General features: G+C 40.9%; 1 protein-coding gene across 1 annotated transcript in view; it reads left to right on the forward strand.

Moving 5' to 3' along the window:
* LOC124131778 (Golgi integral membrane protein 4-like) overlaps window positions 1–19,537 on the forward strand; it is a 69,917-nt gene that overhangs the window by 21,653 nt on the left and 28,727 nt on the right. The gene's annotated exons all lie outside the window — the stretch shown is intronic.

Below are 19,537 nucleotides of genomic sequence, written 5' to 3' on the forward strand. Positions count from 1 at the left end.
CTTGTTTGTACTCAACGCCACTCGATCTAAGTGTCTTAGGCCTTACTTTAGCTGACTACATGCATACAATGTTCACTTGCGTCTTTAAAGGGCAAGTTCACACGGAAATGAACCTATTTTTCTTGTACTTTTTCCACATTACAAGTGTTAACATAGTAGTGTCATAGACAAAAATATAAAAATATCACAATTAATTAACATATGTTTGCATTTAAACGATTTATATTTTTCACATTTACCAAGTGTTCTATTTTCATAACAAAAACACTATGGCTTATGCCCCTTGCAATATGACGTCATTGGTGCCAATTGATAAACATTATGACGTCATCATGCTTTGTTAGAGCCGCTTCACGTGGTGTAGGTACAGGTGTGTGATTCTAGCGTCTAAGATGCCAGCCAGCATAGTGTTATGCTGTGTCACCACTGCGCCGGAGTGTGTCGTAGGCCATGTTGTTTTACCGAAAACTGGTACTTGATATCTTTTGCGTTGAGAATAGACAGGGATCCAGTTGAATTGGCACCAATTACGTCATAATCTAAGGGGGATAACTCAGGCCTGTTTAGCTCGAAAAACGAAGGCCTCATAACGGCATATCATTTTCACACTATTGTGAGCTTCCTACTTTCACTGTGAAAAAAATGAGTTTACATTTTCAAACACAGATATTAACTAATTCTAAAATTGCGTTTTGTTTAGAAAAAGAAAGAAAGTGATTTTTTGCGTGTACACTTCCCCTTTAAACAGTTTGTCTCATACTGAACCTACGACCCACGTTAAGCTTGAACTTCGTCCCTACTGTTAAGGGTAATTCTAGTGCTAAAGAAAAAAAAGATAAGATAAGACTTTATTATCCCAAGGGAAATTCATATTGAACAGCTGATTATCTCTAAAAATAGGGAAAATAGAAAGTATATGATATTAAACTATGTACATAAGAATATAACCACGGGTAAAGAGATGTAGAGGAATGGACGCTACGACGACAGTGACAGTGACGACAAGGAATGGTACTGGTATTTAAAAAAAAGAAAATACCTTACTTCACTCACTTATTCGCACATTTACTCACGCACTTGCTCATTGATTAACTCAGAGACAACGATAAACACACACGCACTCTGAATCTAAAACCAACACAGTAAGCGATAGCTCAACTTAAATGTCAACATTACCAAACACCAATAAGAACTTTCCTGAAAGAATGTCGTGACTACTGCAAATAAAATAAAGTTAAAAACATGAAGGGTTTTTATAGATTTCGCACCATTTCGCACATGCTGAGTGATGGAGTCAGTGAAAGTGTGACGTTGTCGTCACAGCTCCACACCCCCTTTGGTTCCGTCCTTGAAACCTCCGATCAAACATGTCCCCGACCTCCTGCTGAAAGTCAAACAATTATTTTAATTGTGTGCAAATCACAGATAACAGCTTAAATGATCGGCGTTAAGCGTTCTCGTAGTTTAACAACCCCTGTCACAAGCTTAATGTTCATCAGATCGACCACTTCCGGACGCCTGCCTCTTCACTCGTTATCAAGCCGCGGGCAACTCAATTTCCGGTGGGACTACTTCATTATGATTCTTCCGCTGGTATCCTGTAATCTCAAGAGCTGTCAAAATCTTTGCTCGACTTTTTTGCTCAAGGCTGATTTTTCTTTCACACTTATAAATTCTTGACGTTTTGAATGATTTTTAACCTTGCGCTTTGAAATTGTCCTGTAAGACTGTTAGCTGGACAAGAATGGGTTTGAGATTACATGTACATGTATGACTTGGCAATTCACTCACAAACATTCCTTGAACTATTTTTCTTTAACAAATCAGTAAGTGGCCGACCATGGATTCCAAGACTTCCAACGAGTGGTTTTGGTCTGGGGGTGGTTAGATGAAGATGTTTGATCTGTGTGGGAGGTATTGTTTCCTTTGGAAGTCAAAAAGAAGATCGATTACGCTTCTAGAGTTTTAACAGGACGTCTTTTGACGGAATTCATTTTCATAATCACAGCGTTTCGAGACGTTGGTGTTGAAGTGTTGTCAAAAACGAAAAAAACCCGTATACGCCACGACCGTTACGGCAGGCTAACTGTCCATTGAATATTTCTGATCAGTCGAAAAACATTTTGAGGCAAACAAATAAAAAATGACCTGCTATTTACAACATCCATTGAACTTGCGCATGAATGTGTAAACGGTCTTTCATCCGTGGGGGCGTGGGGTATCCTAGTGGTTAAAGCGTTCGCTCGTCACGCCGAAGACCCGGGTTCGATTCCCCACATGGCTACAATGTGTGAAGCCCTTTTGTGGTGTCCCCCGCCGTGATATTGCTGGAACATTGCTAAAAGCGGTGTAAAACCTCACTCACTCACTTTCATCAGTGTAAAATTTTAACATGGAGAAATCATGGGTGTCTCCTGATACCGGAAGTAGAATCAATTCCGCAAGTAGCATTAAGAGATTCGAGTGATTTTCTGACTTTAGTCAGTTTTACTTGTTTAAAACGTTTTCGTCTGTGTTGTGGCATGGTGGTCTGTCATCTAAGGCATGCAACTCTCTGTTGAAAGTTGGGTCCCTTACTGGTACCAGGATCCGCTGATCGGTGTTCAGTTCCTAAATCCCCGCCTAATTTTGGCCTATCAACACCATACCCATGCTCCAAGGTTTGTACCATATGCTCAATTGACTTGCCTTTACATGTGTTTTTGACGGGTGGTACCACTGGGGCAGGATACGCTCACCTTTTCGCGGCTACCTGGTATCATCACTATTTGATAGTGATTCATAAACACATGGTCATGATACAGTCGGATCCGACATTAGACTCTGCTTTTAGCAAAGATTTCTTATTATTATGGAAAGGGCTTTGTCGTTGATACGCTATTCGATACGGTGGCCCATAAGGGACATGGAGTCTGTTTTTCAATATTTTGATGTTTCACTTACTTTTATCGTAACCTTTTGCAAATTAACACAATTTGTCATACAAATATGTGATAAATCATGTATGAAGACAACCGAAAACATAATATTTCCACCGCGGTGGAAATAGTTTTCTGTATTTTCATTTTAGTTTTGTCATTTTCGCTTTTGTTTTTGACATTTTCATTTTAGTTTTTGACATTTTCGTTTTGGCTTTTGACATTTTCATTTTAGTTTTGGACATTTTCGTTTCACTTTTCAGCGATTCAATATCTTCTTTACACATGATTTATCACATATTTGTATGACAAATTGTGTTAATTTTCAAAAGGTTACGATAAAAGTAAGTGAAATAACAAAATATTGAAAAACAGACTCCATGTCCCTTATGGGCCACCGTAATTCGAGGGTTTCCCTACCACACCAAGGTGACATGCCATGTTATCATTGAAATAGTTTCAAAGCAGCATTAAGTCAAAGTTACTCAGTCAACTATACAGTTGTACAACTGAGAGCTAATTACCCACTATTCTCCCAATTGACCTGCATTGGCTGTGGGTAGAGACGGCTACTCTCTAGTCACCTTATAACGGGGAACCAAGGAAGTCTCAACTCGTCTCATTCCTCAACTTATAGACTTCCATCTCATCAACACGATTGTACGACCTGCTTTCAGTAGGTGAAGACAAGCGTTTTGCAACACAAAATCGATATCCATTAAGTGCAAAAAGCCGTCCTATCCGGCCAAATGAGGGGATAACGCTGTGCTAGCGAGATGTTGATGAATGTAACCGAGGGTCAGAATGACTCTCGCTTGTTACGTCTTGGTGATTATCACGTAATCCATTTAGCGTCATCATTAGGGACATGTCATTGCAGTAATAAAACACACATAAAATCAAACGCTAATAACACTACCTAGGCTAATAACAACGCAAATTAGCTGTAGAAACGAAGCCTTGCATCTTCAAAACTCAATTTATTATGATCTTATTGCTCATAACGGTAGGAAGGTGGCCATAAGGAATATCGCCTCTCTACGTCCTTCCGGTGTTGTCGTGGACGGTTATAGGCCTACTCTGTACCGGCCGCTAGAGGGCGCTGCAACTGTATTAGCGCCCTCTATCTAGATGGAAGGGTTACTAGGAGTCTGTCATACAGACCCTGAAACAAATCTACCCAAAACAGCACATGCAAGTGAGCAAGTCTAGATTGGGCTTCTTTTTATTATATTTTATTAGGATAATTTACAAATGTTTTCCCAGTAAGATATGTTCATTCAGAAACTAGTTGTCAGTCTAGGTTACAGGTAAAGTCAGCGTTAGGCTTGTGGTGCATCAAGTAACTATCCGTTTTGTTCAGATAGAAATAGCCATTCACATTACAATTGTCTATTATTGTATTTCTTACTAATAGACTGTAATCGAACCTTAACTTTCACATTATTCAAGCAACTGACAAGGTGTGGATGTAATCACTGGTTGGCGGTACTGAGGAGGACAATATACGCCCGTTGTTTCAAGTTCGTTTAGTTCGTAGGTTTTACGCATTATTCAGGCAATAGCACCATGGCTACACAATGGCTTCACAGATTGTACCATTGGGATACGAACACGGGTCTTCGGCCTGACAAGTGAACGACGTCACCACTAGGCTAACCAACGATCCCATTTCGCTTAGAGTTGAGTTTAAAGTCATCTTGAACTTCTTCCTTGAGATAATTTTACTGTCAACTCAAATTATAATTTTCTTTTAATCATGTTCATCTAATGAATGATGATCTCTATTCTGACTATTCCTTATGATTTTTTTACCTTTGCTGACCCTTTTCCCGAACACACGGTGTCTTCACTCATTTTCAGGGACCCATCGATATGTTCACTCATATTTTCCCCTTTACGTCCAATAGAATATGTTTCGCTGGATAATCGAGGCTGTTATCCTCTGGCGTTGACGTTTTATATTTTGCGAAAAAACGGATGTGATATAAACCACTGATTATGCCAGTAGTAGGAACTGTTCTGATAATTCGACTTTCATTTTCTTTCGTTATGATGAAGATGTCTCTGATGAGATGTTACGGATCTCTGATGTCATGCTACGGATATTTTGATGACATGTTACGGATCTCTGATCACATGTTACGGATCTCTGTTGGCCATGTTACGGATCTCTGTTGGCCATGTTACGGATCTCTGATCACATGTTACGGATCTCTGTTGGCCATGTTACGGATATCCGTTAACCATGTTACGGATCTCTGATGACATGTTACGGATCTCTGTTGACATGTTACGGATCTCTGATGAGATGTTACGGATCTCTGATGTCATGCTACGGATATTTTGATGACATGTTACGGATCTCTGATCACATGTTACGGATCTCTGTTGGCCATGTTACGGATCTCTGTTGGCCATGTTACGGATCTCTGATGACATGTTACGGATCTCTGTTGGCCATGTTACGGATATCCGTTAACCATGTTACGGATCTCTGATGACATGTTACGGATCTCTGTTGACATGTTACGGATCTCAGATGACATGTTACGGATCTCTGATCACATGTTACGGATCTCTGTTGGCCATGTTACGGATCTCTGTTGACATGTTACGGATCTCAGATGACATGTTACGGATCTCTGATCACGTTACGATCTCTGTTGGCCATGTTACGGATCTCTGATGTCATGTTACGGATCTCTATTGGCCACGTTACGGATCTCCGATGACCATCATGTCATGCTCTTTGGTGGTCTTCATTTCTCAGTTACTTTTGAGGTCAGTCGTTACTGTCTAATATTTGGTTTTAGACATAATAACATAAATCGTCGAGAAACATAATAACATACATCTTCCAGAAACATAATGACATACATCTTCCAGAAATATAATGACATACATGTTGTAGAGGCACAGCTTCTTTTTCTTTGATGGCCACCATGTTCTGTCTTTGATAGCCAGAACGCCTTAGTCAGGTCATTGACATTTTGTTCTCTGCGGTTATATCGTTTGTCTGATTCCATATCTCGGACTGTGTTCCTAACCAAGCACTACAATGGTCTGTGTTGAGATACTAAGTAAATATGCGCTGTGTTTAATGACATTTATTCAAAGATCTCTAAATGTGACCCAACGCGTTTAATAATCATAACAGCAAATTAGAGACCTAAAACTGACAAAGGGCGGTCGGGTAGCCTAGTGGTTAAAGCGTTCGCTCGTCACGCCGAAGACCCGGGTTCGATTCCCCACATGGGTACAATGTGTGAAGCCCATTTCTGGTGTCCCCCTGCCGTGATATTGCTGGAATATTGCCAAAAGCGGTGTAAAACCATACTCAATCAATAAAACCGACAACATTGCATATCCTGTTGTGAAAGTATGCAAAGAAATGATCAATGCTACCACTTCTTGCCTCTCGATGAAAATGTACTCAGGTTATCTGTGAACATCAGTTCAATATTTTTCCGTAACTAAGTTTAAACTGTGGTCGATTTATATTGCACATACTGTGTGATAATGACTCGCGTTGCACTATAGAAGTGATCGTGTAAAGACAGGAGTATCGATTTGTCACGGGAGCTCGATACGCGACGCTCTGTTATTCTCCCTGATCTATCACTCTGTGGAGCTTTCAATCAACGGATGGTAATAGTTGGACAATGGGCGGTAGAAAGATCGTTGTTGATAAACAAATACTAATTACTCGGGCCACATATGTCCTAGGGTTGTATATGTCATTGGCAGAGCGGTCCCGAGGTAACCCGTTATCAATATCGACGATGGTGTGGATTCCATTCACAGGGACTGATTTGACCAATACCCCTTGATTCCCCCATTGGTCATCGTTAGAGGACTGTACGTGTGCAGTGTTCCCTAAGGCTAGGGACGTGTATGAGCCAAGTACGGGTTTCGCTTGCAGTGACTCCACCAATAGATCAAGCTTTTGGCTATGTGTGAATCCCGCGGTACACATTGTCTAGTAGACTGGTAAACGTGATGGCTCATCGTGGATCTTTGTTCTCAGTGTGCGGTGATGATGAAAATAATAATAATAATAATAATAATAATAATAATATGATGATGATGATGATGATGGTGATGATGATAATAATAAGAATGGTGATGATGATGATGATGATGATGATGATGATGATGATAATAATATTAATCCATTTATATTCCGAATATTACCAAACCACATTGGGTGACATACTCAAAACGCTATTATTACCCCGGTCACTGGATCAGTGTGCACTCAACAATCATTCCCAGCTCCCTGGGGAGAATACAACCCAAGCTGCCTGTAAGTCGCTAGAAGATTAACAGCCACATTGCCATCACGTCCTACCGGGTACCCATTCACTGCTTGGTGACCAGAGGCACGTTTGGAACAAAGTCACTTGCCCAAGGAGCCATCATATGTGTAACGATGCACGACAGGCCGCCGTATGTCAACATACCATCTTTATGGCTTTGATGCGCGACCATGTTGTATAGACAGTGCTAGCCGTCAACAAATCTTAACTATCCGTCCCGCATCCTCATCATTGGAACCAATGGTTTTAACGTCATGCAATAGGATGAGTTTTTTTTTTTTTTTTTTTTTGGGGGGAGGGGGTTCTTTGTTGTTTAACGCTGCACTCAGCGATATTCCAGCTGTATGACGGTGGTCTGTAAATAATCGAGTCTGGACCAGACAATCCACTGATTGACATCATGAGCATTGGGATACAATGACATGCATCAACCATATCAGCAAGCCTGACATCCCTATCCCGTTGACGCCTCTTACGACAAGCAAAGTCGCCTTTTACGGCAAGCATGGGTTGCTGAAGACCTAATCTACCCCGGATGTTCACGGGTTCAATGGGAGGGGAAATAGCATTGATATGTTCTAGTGCATTGCGTGTTAATACCATAATACGTGGTTATAATCAACCATAAGACGTGGTAATAATCATTGATTTCTTGGTCATCACTGACGTTTTCACAACCTGGAAATAATTGACCTTTTGTCACTAACTCATTCACCTGTGTTTATAATACACCGAGTAAGCACTCAGAGGGCTTTGATGTATTGGAGTGGTAGGGTAGCCTCGTTGTTAAAGCGTTGACCCGTCCAGTCGAAGACTGGGGTTCGATTTCCCACATGAGTACAATATCGGAGCCCATTTCTGGTGTTCCTATGCCCTGATACGTCTTGAATAGTGCTAATTGCGGCGTAAAACCATACTCACTCACTCACCTGCATGTGATGACTACATATATTGTGAATCTCCTTGGTATTAGTGCGTGGCTGATGGATGTAAGTCCCTTGTACACGAAGGCGAAGGAAATATTTGACTTCTTAATTATTTATTAATTGCTCTTTGTGAAATATGTAAGCTAAAATGTTCAATTTGCCTTTATAATAGGCCATTAATATTGCGCATACTGCCACATCACACAGAGACATACCCAAAGCGCTTTATTTACCGCGGTCATTGGATCAGTTTGCACACAACAATCATTCTCAGCTCCTTGGGGAGTATACAACCCAAGTTGCCTGTTAGGTTAACAACCACATTGACAACTCATCCTACCGGGTACCCATATATAACATATTATTGAGAACGTCTTGGTGTCCGTGGAACAAGCACATGTGACGGAATATCAAAACGCACCAGTTATCATTCATCACGTTTTCATCCAATCAACCTCCATCATGCTAAATCCTCCCTTCAGCGAAAAACTGACCTTTTAGAAAAATCATTTGACATTGGAGATTGGTTGATTTGCTTCCGTGAGATTTCCGGTGGCTCGCCGCAAGCAAGATCCTTTGTTAGGAACAAGATAACTCTCTTAATACTTGGATATAACACTTGAATCATCATTAACCGATATCGACACCAATGCCAACCGACATCCATACACGAGGACCAGTATGAAGTGTGACTGAACTTTCACTGGGGTAACCTGTGTTTTCCAACATTTACTGACACCAGCCTGTGTTTACCAACATCCACTGACACCAGCCTGTGTTTACCAACATCCACTGACACCAGCCTGTGTTTACCAACATCCACTGACACCAGCCTGTGTTTACCAACATCCACTGACACCAGCCTGTGTTTACCAACATCCACTGACACCAGCCTGTGTTTACCAACATCCACTGACACCAGCCTGTGTTTACCAACATCCACTGACACCAGCCTGTGTTTACCAACATCCACTGACATCAGCCTGTGTTTACCAACATCCACTGACATCAACCCGTGTTTACCAATATCCACTGACACCAGCCTGTGTTTACCAACATCCACTGACACCAGCCTGTGTTTACCAACATCCACTGACATCAACCTGTGTTTACTAACATCCACTGACATCAACCTGTGTTTACTAACATCCACTGACACCAGCCTGTGTTTACCAACATCCACTGACACCAGCCTGTGTTTACCAACATTCACTGACACCAGCCTGTGTTTACCAACATCCACTGACACCAGCCTGTGTTTACCAACATCCACTGACACCAGCCTGTGTAAATGCGCTGTTGTTTGACTGGATTTCTGGTCCATTTCTTGACTGTCTGATCAGTTTACATGCGCCGTCGCACAGAAGGAGTACTGCTGTACAGCACAATACAGATTGAAATAAATAAATGCAGCAAAGAGGGTTTGGGTGATCCTTGCACAGTCAGACAGGTTAGGCTCATCATCTGCAGAAAGCCCTTGCCCCCTCTACACGCAGCCCAAAGAGCGAATTGGACTTCTCCCTGGAAGCACTGCCTAGTCGAACCCACAGAGAACTTTTCGGAGAATGTGAAGACTTCCCAACACTGCTGCCTTCTGCATTACCCAGATTGTCAGAAGGGCTGTAATCCTGGCAGCAAACCCGGGTACTCTCCCAATGTCAATTAGCAGATTCAGAGGTTCCAAAGCTATGGCACCGAGAACAATGGGGAGTGGGACAATTTGGGATGCAAGCGTGACATTTAGAAAGCGAGTTCCGCATATTTGCCATGATTTTCCTGAATCTTGTCAAGCACATCAGTGTCCAAAGGGACAGAGAGTTGGCCTTGGTAGGTCTGAGGCTGAATACGGACCTATTCGAAAGAATTTTGTATTTCTCATTTTCCATGGCAGCCTCGGCTCGTACCATGGATGGACCACTGCGTCAAAACCACAAGCATGGCGAAAGACGGTAAAAGCCACTCCATCATGTCGCTTATGATACTGTGTTTGTGCTCAAGCTGGGCACCCACTGACAATGTGTTGGACCGTTTCATTAAATTCATTGCACAATCTACATTTCATATTAACACTTTGATGAAAAATCACACATTGACGGTTTCGAGTGGGAAGTGATGGGTCCTGAGCAGCAAACACAAAGCCTTCTGTTTCACTTTTCAGGCCAGCCGACTTCATCCAAGCGAAGGACTCTGCAGGTTTGCTGATATTCTCAGCACACTGCACATAAACTCGATGCAGAGGTCGTTCAGACAGTCTTGGCCGATTTGAAAAGCACTTCGCTTGGTTGACACTCATTTCTGTACGTCGAGCAGTACAGAATAAAATCGAGAGATTATGTCACACATCCCTTGCTTATTTAAGGAAATTATCATTTTCATTGAAATATTTATCCTGGTTAAGTACTAAACAAAACCGCATCTAATATTTCATTCCTACTCAGTGTGGTCGTCAGTGTGTTCATGTCAGCGTCAGTAGTTACACGTGGAAGCCTCGTTACTCCTCTGTTACGCTTATACCGCTCCTTACCGTTGTTCTTTGTAAACGGTTCATAGTACACGTATTCTGTAACAAAGACTCCGGGTGTACTATAGAAGTGACCGTTTGAAGCCAGAAAGGATATCAAAGATAGCGGTAATGTATTGATACGCTATAATCCACAGGGTTACGTCATATAAAGATGTCCATACATGGCTTATATACCTAAGAAGAATGACGTCACTGGAAGTGTAAGAAGAATGACGTCACTGGAAGCGTAAGAAAAATGACGTCACTGGAAGCGTAAGAAGAATGACGTCACTGGAAGCGTAAGAAGAATGACGTCACTGGAAGCGACGTGTACTGAAATGCCACGCTTACTTATCCCTTCTCTGAGCCCTTCCATGGCCCAAAGAAACTCATTAACCGTGTTAATATATGTCCCTCATCATTTCAAAACCCAGATAATCTGAATCTAACATACCTGAATGAATCGGATGTATCTATCATCCAACAACCTCCCAATGGATACATAGTTGAAGGTCACCCTCAGAAGGTCATCCTCAGAAGGTCACCCTCAGCGCCTGTAATGCGACAAGCCCATCTAGACGGTACGTAAACTTTTACCACAGACCGTTGGTCGACCACTGACGATATAATCGCCATCACAACAGCCATGGCAGATGTTACGTTGCTGTATCTCTCCAGTGCTGCAGGCGATGTTAGTGGCCCTCGGAGATTTGGACTCAGTGGCGGGATCTGTGGTTTATAGGTAATGTTATAGTCATTTAGCCCTCAGTTCCGTCCCTGTCGAAACTTATCACCACTCCCATCCGCCATTGGCCACCCCCGCACTCTCTTATTACACATCATATGTCGACATGGGACTAAATTTATGACTGCTTTCAGATTTAGAAAGACAACGTCCCAAAACAGTCATGTTTCATTACAATTACGTGCACTGTTATACACAAGCAATGTCACTTCCTACTGAAAGTAGACTACACTTCGAAATCCGTGTGTGGACATATAAATTAGGAGCATTTCCGTGAAATTGTTGACTCAATATGCAATTATAACACATTTATTTTTTTCTCTTTATACAGTTTTTGAAATGGTATTTTGTTCCAATTCTCGTAGGGGTGTGTGGTAACCTATTGGTTAAAGCGTTCGCTCATCACGCGGAAGGTCTATGTCCGATTCACCACACTGGCACAATGTGTGAAGCCTATTTCTCGTGTCCCCCATATTGCTGGAGTATTGCCTTTGCGGCGTAAAACCATACTCAGTCATTAACTTCAATTCCCGTTATGGTGTTTTTTTCCTGTTCCCATGGTAACATTTATCGTTATGATGTTTGCCGGTTTCCAAGGGAATAGTTCACGACACACCTCTACAAGATTTAATTACTCTAACCCTAGGTCCACGTTTTCCTTAATTACGCTGTCTCCACCTGTACAAACGAGGACCCCTAATGGCGCTATACGCGAGGTGTCCCCTGTCTCGCCGTTACCCGACTCGGTGCGACGACGTTGAATACAGCTGACAGTTGTTACTGCCGTCCGTCCCAGCATGGGGTGTTGATGATGTAACTGGTTGAATTGGTATCTCAACAGGTGATGAGATCAGAAGCGAAATTAAATATGGCACCCTGAAGGGTTTTGTTTTACGTTCTATTGTATTGGGAATTAGATGTGTAGCTTCCTTGTAACTCGAGTACACGTCAGTTCTTGCACATCGGTAGTTTGCTAGGGGACCTGGGTGCAATTACTAAACAATACATGCGGATTTCGACATCGTAAATATGAAGAGAAACACACAAACATCTTGAACTGAGAGATGTAGTATACAAGACGTTAAAAGATGGTACTTGTTGTCACTCTGCCTGGCGCTCGGCATAAAGGGGCTAAAACAAGGACTGGTCGGCTCGGAATCATAACAAAGGTCCCCCAGGCAACGCTTGTTTTATTTAAAAAAATAGAATGTCTGCTTCGGATGGGCCATGCACTCCAAGACATACTAAATATTGAGCCATTTCTATGCACTTAATGATGCTATACTAGTAATATAGACCTCTATATACGCCCTTGATGATGATATACTAGTAATATAGACCTCTATATACGCCCTTGATGATGATATACTAGTAATATAGACCTCTATATACGCCCTTGATGATGATATACTAGTAACATAGACATCTTTATACGCCCTTGATGCTATACTAGTAATATAGACCGCTATATACGCCCTTGATGCTATACTAGTAATATAGACCGCTATATACGCCCTTGATGCTATACTAGTAATATAGACCGCTATATACGCCCTTGATGCTATACTAGTAATATAGACCGCTATGTACGCCCTTGATGCTATACTAGTAATATAGACCGCTATATACGCCCTTGATGATATACTAGTAATATAGACCGCTATATACGCCCTTGATGATATACTAGTAATATAGACCGCTATATACGCCCTTGATGATGATATACTAGTAATATAGACCTCTATATACGCCCTTGATGATGATATACTAGTAATGTAAACCTCTATATACGCCCTTGATGATGATATACTAGTAATGTAAACCTCTATATACGCCCTTGATGATGATATACTAGTAATATAAACCTCTATATACGCCCTTGATGATGATATACTAGTAATATAGACCTCTATATACGCCCTTGATGATGATATACTAGTAATATAGACCTCTATATACGCCCTTGATGATGATATACTAGTAATATAGACCTCTATATACGCCCTTGATGATGATATACTAGTAATATAGACCTCTATATACGCCCTTGATGATGATATACTAGTAATATAAACCTCTATATACGCCCTTGATGATGATATACTAGTAATATAGACCTCTATATACGCCCTTGATGATGATTTACTAGTAATAAAGACCTCTATATACGCCCTTGGTGATGATAGACTAGTAATATATACCTCCATAGTCGCCTTTGATGATGATGTACTAGTAATATAGACCTCTACATACGCCCTTGATGATGATGTACAAGTAATATAGGCCTCTATATACGCCCTTGATGATGATGATCTAGTAATATAGACCGCTATATACGCCCTTGATGATATACTAGTAATATAGACCTCTATATACGCCCTTGATGATGATATACTAATAATATAGACCTCTATATACGCCCTTGATGATGATTTACTAGTAATATAAACCTCTATATACGCCCTTGATGATGATGTACTAGTAATATAGACCGCTATATACACCCTTGGTGATGATATACTAGTAATAAAGACATCTATATACGCCCTTGATGATGATATACTAGTAATATAAACCTCTATATACGCCCTTGATGATGATGAACTTGTAACATAAACCTCTATATACGCCCTTGATGATGATATACTAGTAGTATAGACCTTTATATACGCCCTTGAGAATGAATAATATATATCTGCATCTATGTTCTTTCTATGCTATAGTTTGAGCATTGTTTATGTCCTGAGGTAACTATCTGTAACTATCTGTAATCTGTACCTATGTCTACGAACTGGAGATGCTATGATATAGATCCATATTTACGTCCTTAAGTAACTAAAAACATAGAAATATATCTATATCCAAGAAATGCTATAATATAAACCAACATCTACTTTCAAGAGATGCTATAATATAGACCCGTCCCCACGTCCTTGTGATGCCATAATATCAATCTATACCCACGTCCTTGTGATGCCATAATATAGACCTATACCCACGTCCTTGTGTTGCTATAATATAGACCTATACCCACGTCCTGGTGTTTCTATAATATAGACCTATATCAACGCCCTTGTGATGCTATAATATAGACCTATATCAACGTCCTTGTGTTTCTATAATATAGACCTATGCCCACGTCCTTGTGATGCTATAATATAGATCTATGCCCACGTCCTTGTGATGCTATAATATTGATCTATATCTACGTCCTTGTGATGCCATAATATAGACCTATATCAACGTCCTTGTGTTTCTATAATATAGACCTATGCCCACGTCCTTGTGATGCTATAATATAGATCTATATCTACGCCCTTGTGATGCTATAATATAGACCTATATCAACGTCCTTGTGTTTCTATAATATAGATCTATGCCCACGTCATTGTGATGCTATAATATAGATATATGCCCACGTCATTGTGATGCTATAATATAGATCTATATCTACGTCCTTGTGATGCTATAATATAGACCTATATATACGTCCTTGTGATTATATAATATAGACCTATACCCACGTCCTTGTGATGCTATGATATAGACCTATATCTACGTCCTTGTGATGGTATAATATGGACCTATATCTTCGTCCTTGCGATACTGTTATAAATATCTATTTTCCTAAGATGCTGTAATATAGATCTATACTTATATCACTGGGGGGGGGGGGGGGGGGGGGGCTATTACAAAGACCTATGTCTATGTCTTTATATGCTGCATAGACCTTTTTCTCTCCTAGTGGTGCTATCATATAGACTTATATTTACGTTTGTATGATGCCTAATGGGGCAACTAGCTGTGAAGCTATTGATGTGTTGAAGTTACAGCAACGTCCTCTAGGCTGCTAATAGAGACAGCCGAGTCAGCCTCAGTGTCTAAATAGCTTAGAAAATCGAAACTACGAACAAACCTCACCATCTATAGTCAGTCAAAATAGAATCAACACAATCACAGACGGTGAGCTTTGGGAGAAAATAAAAGAGTATCGATTGCTGACAATGCATGTATTGTACGGACTTCTGTGATGATATTGCGTCGATATCACTGACGTACAGCAAATAGGGGAGAGGTCCAATGTACCTGATGGGAAGCTATTAATGACGTATGTGACGTCAGATATGTTGTTTAACCCATTGGGGTCAAGAGTATAACTTGTATAAGGTCCTCTTTCTATGACGACCAAGCACTACCCTTTATACGTATCTTCCAATTCGTTATTCAAACAGTAGTAGTAGCAGCAGCAGCAGCAGTAGTATTAGCAGCAGTAGTAGTAGTAGCAGCAGTAGTAGTAGTAGTAGTAGCAGCAGCAGTAATAGTAGCAGCAGCAGTAGTAGCAGCAGCAATAGTAGTAGTAGTAACAGCAGCAGCAGTAGAAGCAGCAGCAATAGTAGTAGAAGCAGCAGCAGTAGTTGTAGTAGTAGTAGTAGTAGTAGTAGCAGTAGTAGTAGTATTAGTAGTAGCATCAGCATCAGTAGTAGTAGTAGCAGCAGCAGTAATAGTAGCAGCAGTAGTAGCAGCAGCAATAGTAGTAGTAGCAGCAGCAGTAGTAGCAGTAGTAGTTGTTGTAGTAGTAGTAGTAGTAGTAGTAGCAGCAGTAGTAGTAGTAGTAGTAGTAGCAGCAGCAGTAATAGTAGCAGCAGCAGTAGTAGCAGCAGCAATAGTAGTAGTAGTAACAGCAACAGCAGTAGAAGCAGCAGCAATAGTAGTAGAAGCAGCAGCAGTAGTTGTAGTAGTAGTAGTAGTAGTAGCAGCAGTAGTAGTAGTAGTAGTAGTAGTAGTAGTAGTAGCAGTAGTAGCAGCAGTAGTAGATTTGTGTCACGTCCGCTGGCCAATGTCGCGGTCGGGGTCAAATGGGGTTAGTTTAATAATAAACAATGATAATAAGGTATAAAACACCTGTCAAAAATAAAAATGATAAAGGTTAAATATCTTTATGAAAAGGATATATGGTACGTATTCAGAACAGAAGAATGTGGCGCTAAATTCTTTCTATAATACATACAGATGGTATCCCTGTGACTTTAAGGAAGATGCATGTCGACTGCTGCAGCATGATCTGTAGTTCTGTAAACACGCCACGCCACCTCTATTTCCATTGCACTGTAAAATAATTGTATTGCAACACATAAGGATCCTTATTTCTTCTTTGAGAGACATTTAGAAGTTGGAGCACTAAGTAAGGATAAGATATATGGATGAGCAACTTTTTTATTACAATTAGGAGCGACGTTTCGGTGTAGGTTCTAACAAGCAAGTGATAAGGATGTTAGAACCTACACCCAAACGTCGCTGCTAATTGTAATAAAGAAGTTGTTCATCCATATATCTTATCCTTACTTAGGATCCTTATTATCCCGACACCATTCTGTATTCTTGTAGCAATACAAAGCTCTGTATTCTTGTAGCAATACAAAGTTCTGTATTCTTGTAGCAATACAAAGTTCTGTATTCTTGAAGCAATACAAAGTTCTGTATTCTTGTAGCAATACAAAGTTCTGTATTCTTGAAGCAATACAAAGTTCTGTATTCTTGTAGCAATACAAAGTTCTGTATTCTTGTAGCAATACAAAGTTCTGTATTCTTGTAGCAATACAGAGTTCTGTATTCTTGTAGCAATACAAAGTTCTGTATTCTTGTAGCAATACAAAGTTCTGTAATCTTGAAGCAATGCAAAGTTCTGTAATCTTGAAGCAATGCAAAGTTCTGTATTCTTGTAGCAATACAAAGTTCTGTATTCTTGAAGCATGGCAAAGTTCTGTATTCTTGTAGCAATACAAAGTTCTGTATTCTTGTAGCAATACAAAGTTCTGTATTCTTGTAGCAATACAAAGTTCTGTATTCTTGTAGCAATACAAAGTTCTGTAATCTTGAAGCAATGCAAAGTTCTGTATTCTTGTAGCAATACAAAGTTCTGTATTCTTGTAGCAATACAGAGTTCTGTATTCTTGTAGCAATACAAACATACATCTCAGTGCGTGAAGGACACTACAGATACTGTCTTTGTGAATAACGTGAGCCAAATTAACATGAATTACATACTCTCAGGGTAGGACTATATAAGTGTTTGTTACATTACCTTCAACAGGTAGACATCTTTAGATTTAAGTGCTCTTTTGAATTGATGCTGGTACTTTTAGCAGATAATTTTTTCAGCAAGTTTGGTGCAAACCCTTTTCAATGAATCAATTAGTTTAGCTTCTGGCAAGTTTTCAACCGGGTCTCGAGTAGTCCGTATTCCTCGTTCTTGAAATCAATAAGTTACATCTTTCGCCGGCCAGCAGCATCCAATTCCAGTTGGTCTACATCTACTGTGCATTCCAAGCAGCATGCTGTATCATGGGGAGATGTAATCCCCCACTGACTGCATCATGTAGAGCATCAGCGGTGTTTTCTGTCTCTGAAGCCATCGCACGTTGGATCAGCCAGTCTCCCATGCTGACAACAGAGGGCTGTTAAGTAGGGAAACAGTTTTCTGTCCACCTTTTAATTGTGTCCGGGTCTCGAGTAGTCCGTATTCCTCGTTCTTGAAATCAATAAGTTACATCTTTCGCCGGCCAGCAGCATCCAATTCCAGTTGGTCTACATCTACTGTGCATTCCAAGCAGCATGCTGTATCATGGGGAGATGTAATCCCCCACTGACTGCATCATGTAGAGCATCAGCGGTGTTTTCTGTCTCTGAAGCCATCGCACGTTGGATCAGCCAGTCTCCCATGCTGACAACAGAGGGCTGTTAAGTAGGGAAACAGTTTTCTGTCCACCTTTTAATTGTGTCCAGCCTCTCCCCCCCCCCACCCACCCACCCCCACCCCCCCCCCCCCCCCCCCCACCCCCACACACACACCCCACCCCACACACACCCCACACACACACACCCCAGCTGGTAAAGCAGCTTATAACTGATTCCTACAAAAGAGGTTAGACCTCACCTGATCAAAGCACTGCGTCATGGACAGCGTCTTATCCGCGAACAGCGATTAGGCAAGCTTGCCTTAAGACAGATTACGTCCGTACCTACTGTCATGGACAGCATGCCAAGAATATTGTCCTGAACTAAATGATACTTTGTTTTGCGTAAGGAATATATTATCTCCATTTCTGAATGCTTATCCTGGGGATACAAGGCAGACTTCACTGACGTTTCTTGTGCACAACTGCTTACATACAGCTGAATACACACCATTGTCTCTTTGTATAAGCCCTTCAGGGTACAGATTATTCAGCATTTCAAACGGAATGTTTGAGACTTGAGAGTTCCGAATAAAACCTTGCATCTAAATAGTCCTCTACACAATAACAGAAGTAAATTCAAGCCTGGGTAATAACGGAAGTCGATTAGGGAGCCATACAAGTTTAGATGGCAAAGAATTATTTTTTATACAAGCTCGGCACCGTGGAATCAACTGGCGTTTTTTAACCATCAATTGCAAGATGGTCCGATAAATGTGCTAGTTCCCGTCTCATGTCGGTTTAGGGACGTATGTGTAGGTCACCGTAACCTATCGATCTCAGACGTGAGAGATTTGAAGATTTGGAGACCTTCGCCTGATGAGTGAAATCAATGGCACTTAGTTGAATGAATTGACGTTCTTCTAGTGGACATCTTGAATCCTGACCTTGTGGCTTCTGGCTCTTGGATTATCTGTTGTTAAATGCTGAAGCGTCTTAAGTAGCCGTCTTGAATTTCTCAGTTACATCGACATTTTGCTGATTGTTTCTGAATTGCCTTATTGTGACAGTGTCTGTGGTTCAGGAACAGAAAGGTCATCATCGATACCGTCACCACGCAGATATTCTATACAAATACATTGTGGCAATGTGGCTATATGGTAATATGGCAATGTTACAATGTGGCTATATGGTAATATGGCAATGCGACAATGTGACAATGTGGCAATGTGGCAATGTGACTATATGGTAATATGGCAATGTGGCAATGTGACAATGTGACAATGTGACAATGTGGCAATGTGACTATATGGTAATATGGCAATGTGACAATGTGGCAATTTGGCTATATGGTAAGATGGTAATGTGACCATGTGGCAATGCGACAATGTGACAATGTGACAATGTGGCAATGTGGCTATATGGTAATATGGCAATGTGACCATGTGG

The sequence above is a fragment of the Haliotis rufescens genome, unplaced genomic scaffold, assembly GCF_023055435.1.
Source record: "Haliotis rufescens isolate VD_foot unplaced genomic scaffold, xgHalRufe1.0.p SCAF_3, whole genome shotgun sequence".
NCBI classification, from domain to species: Eukaryota; Metazoa; Mollusca; class Gastropoda; order Lepetellida; family Haliotidae; genus Haliotis; species Haliotis rufescens.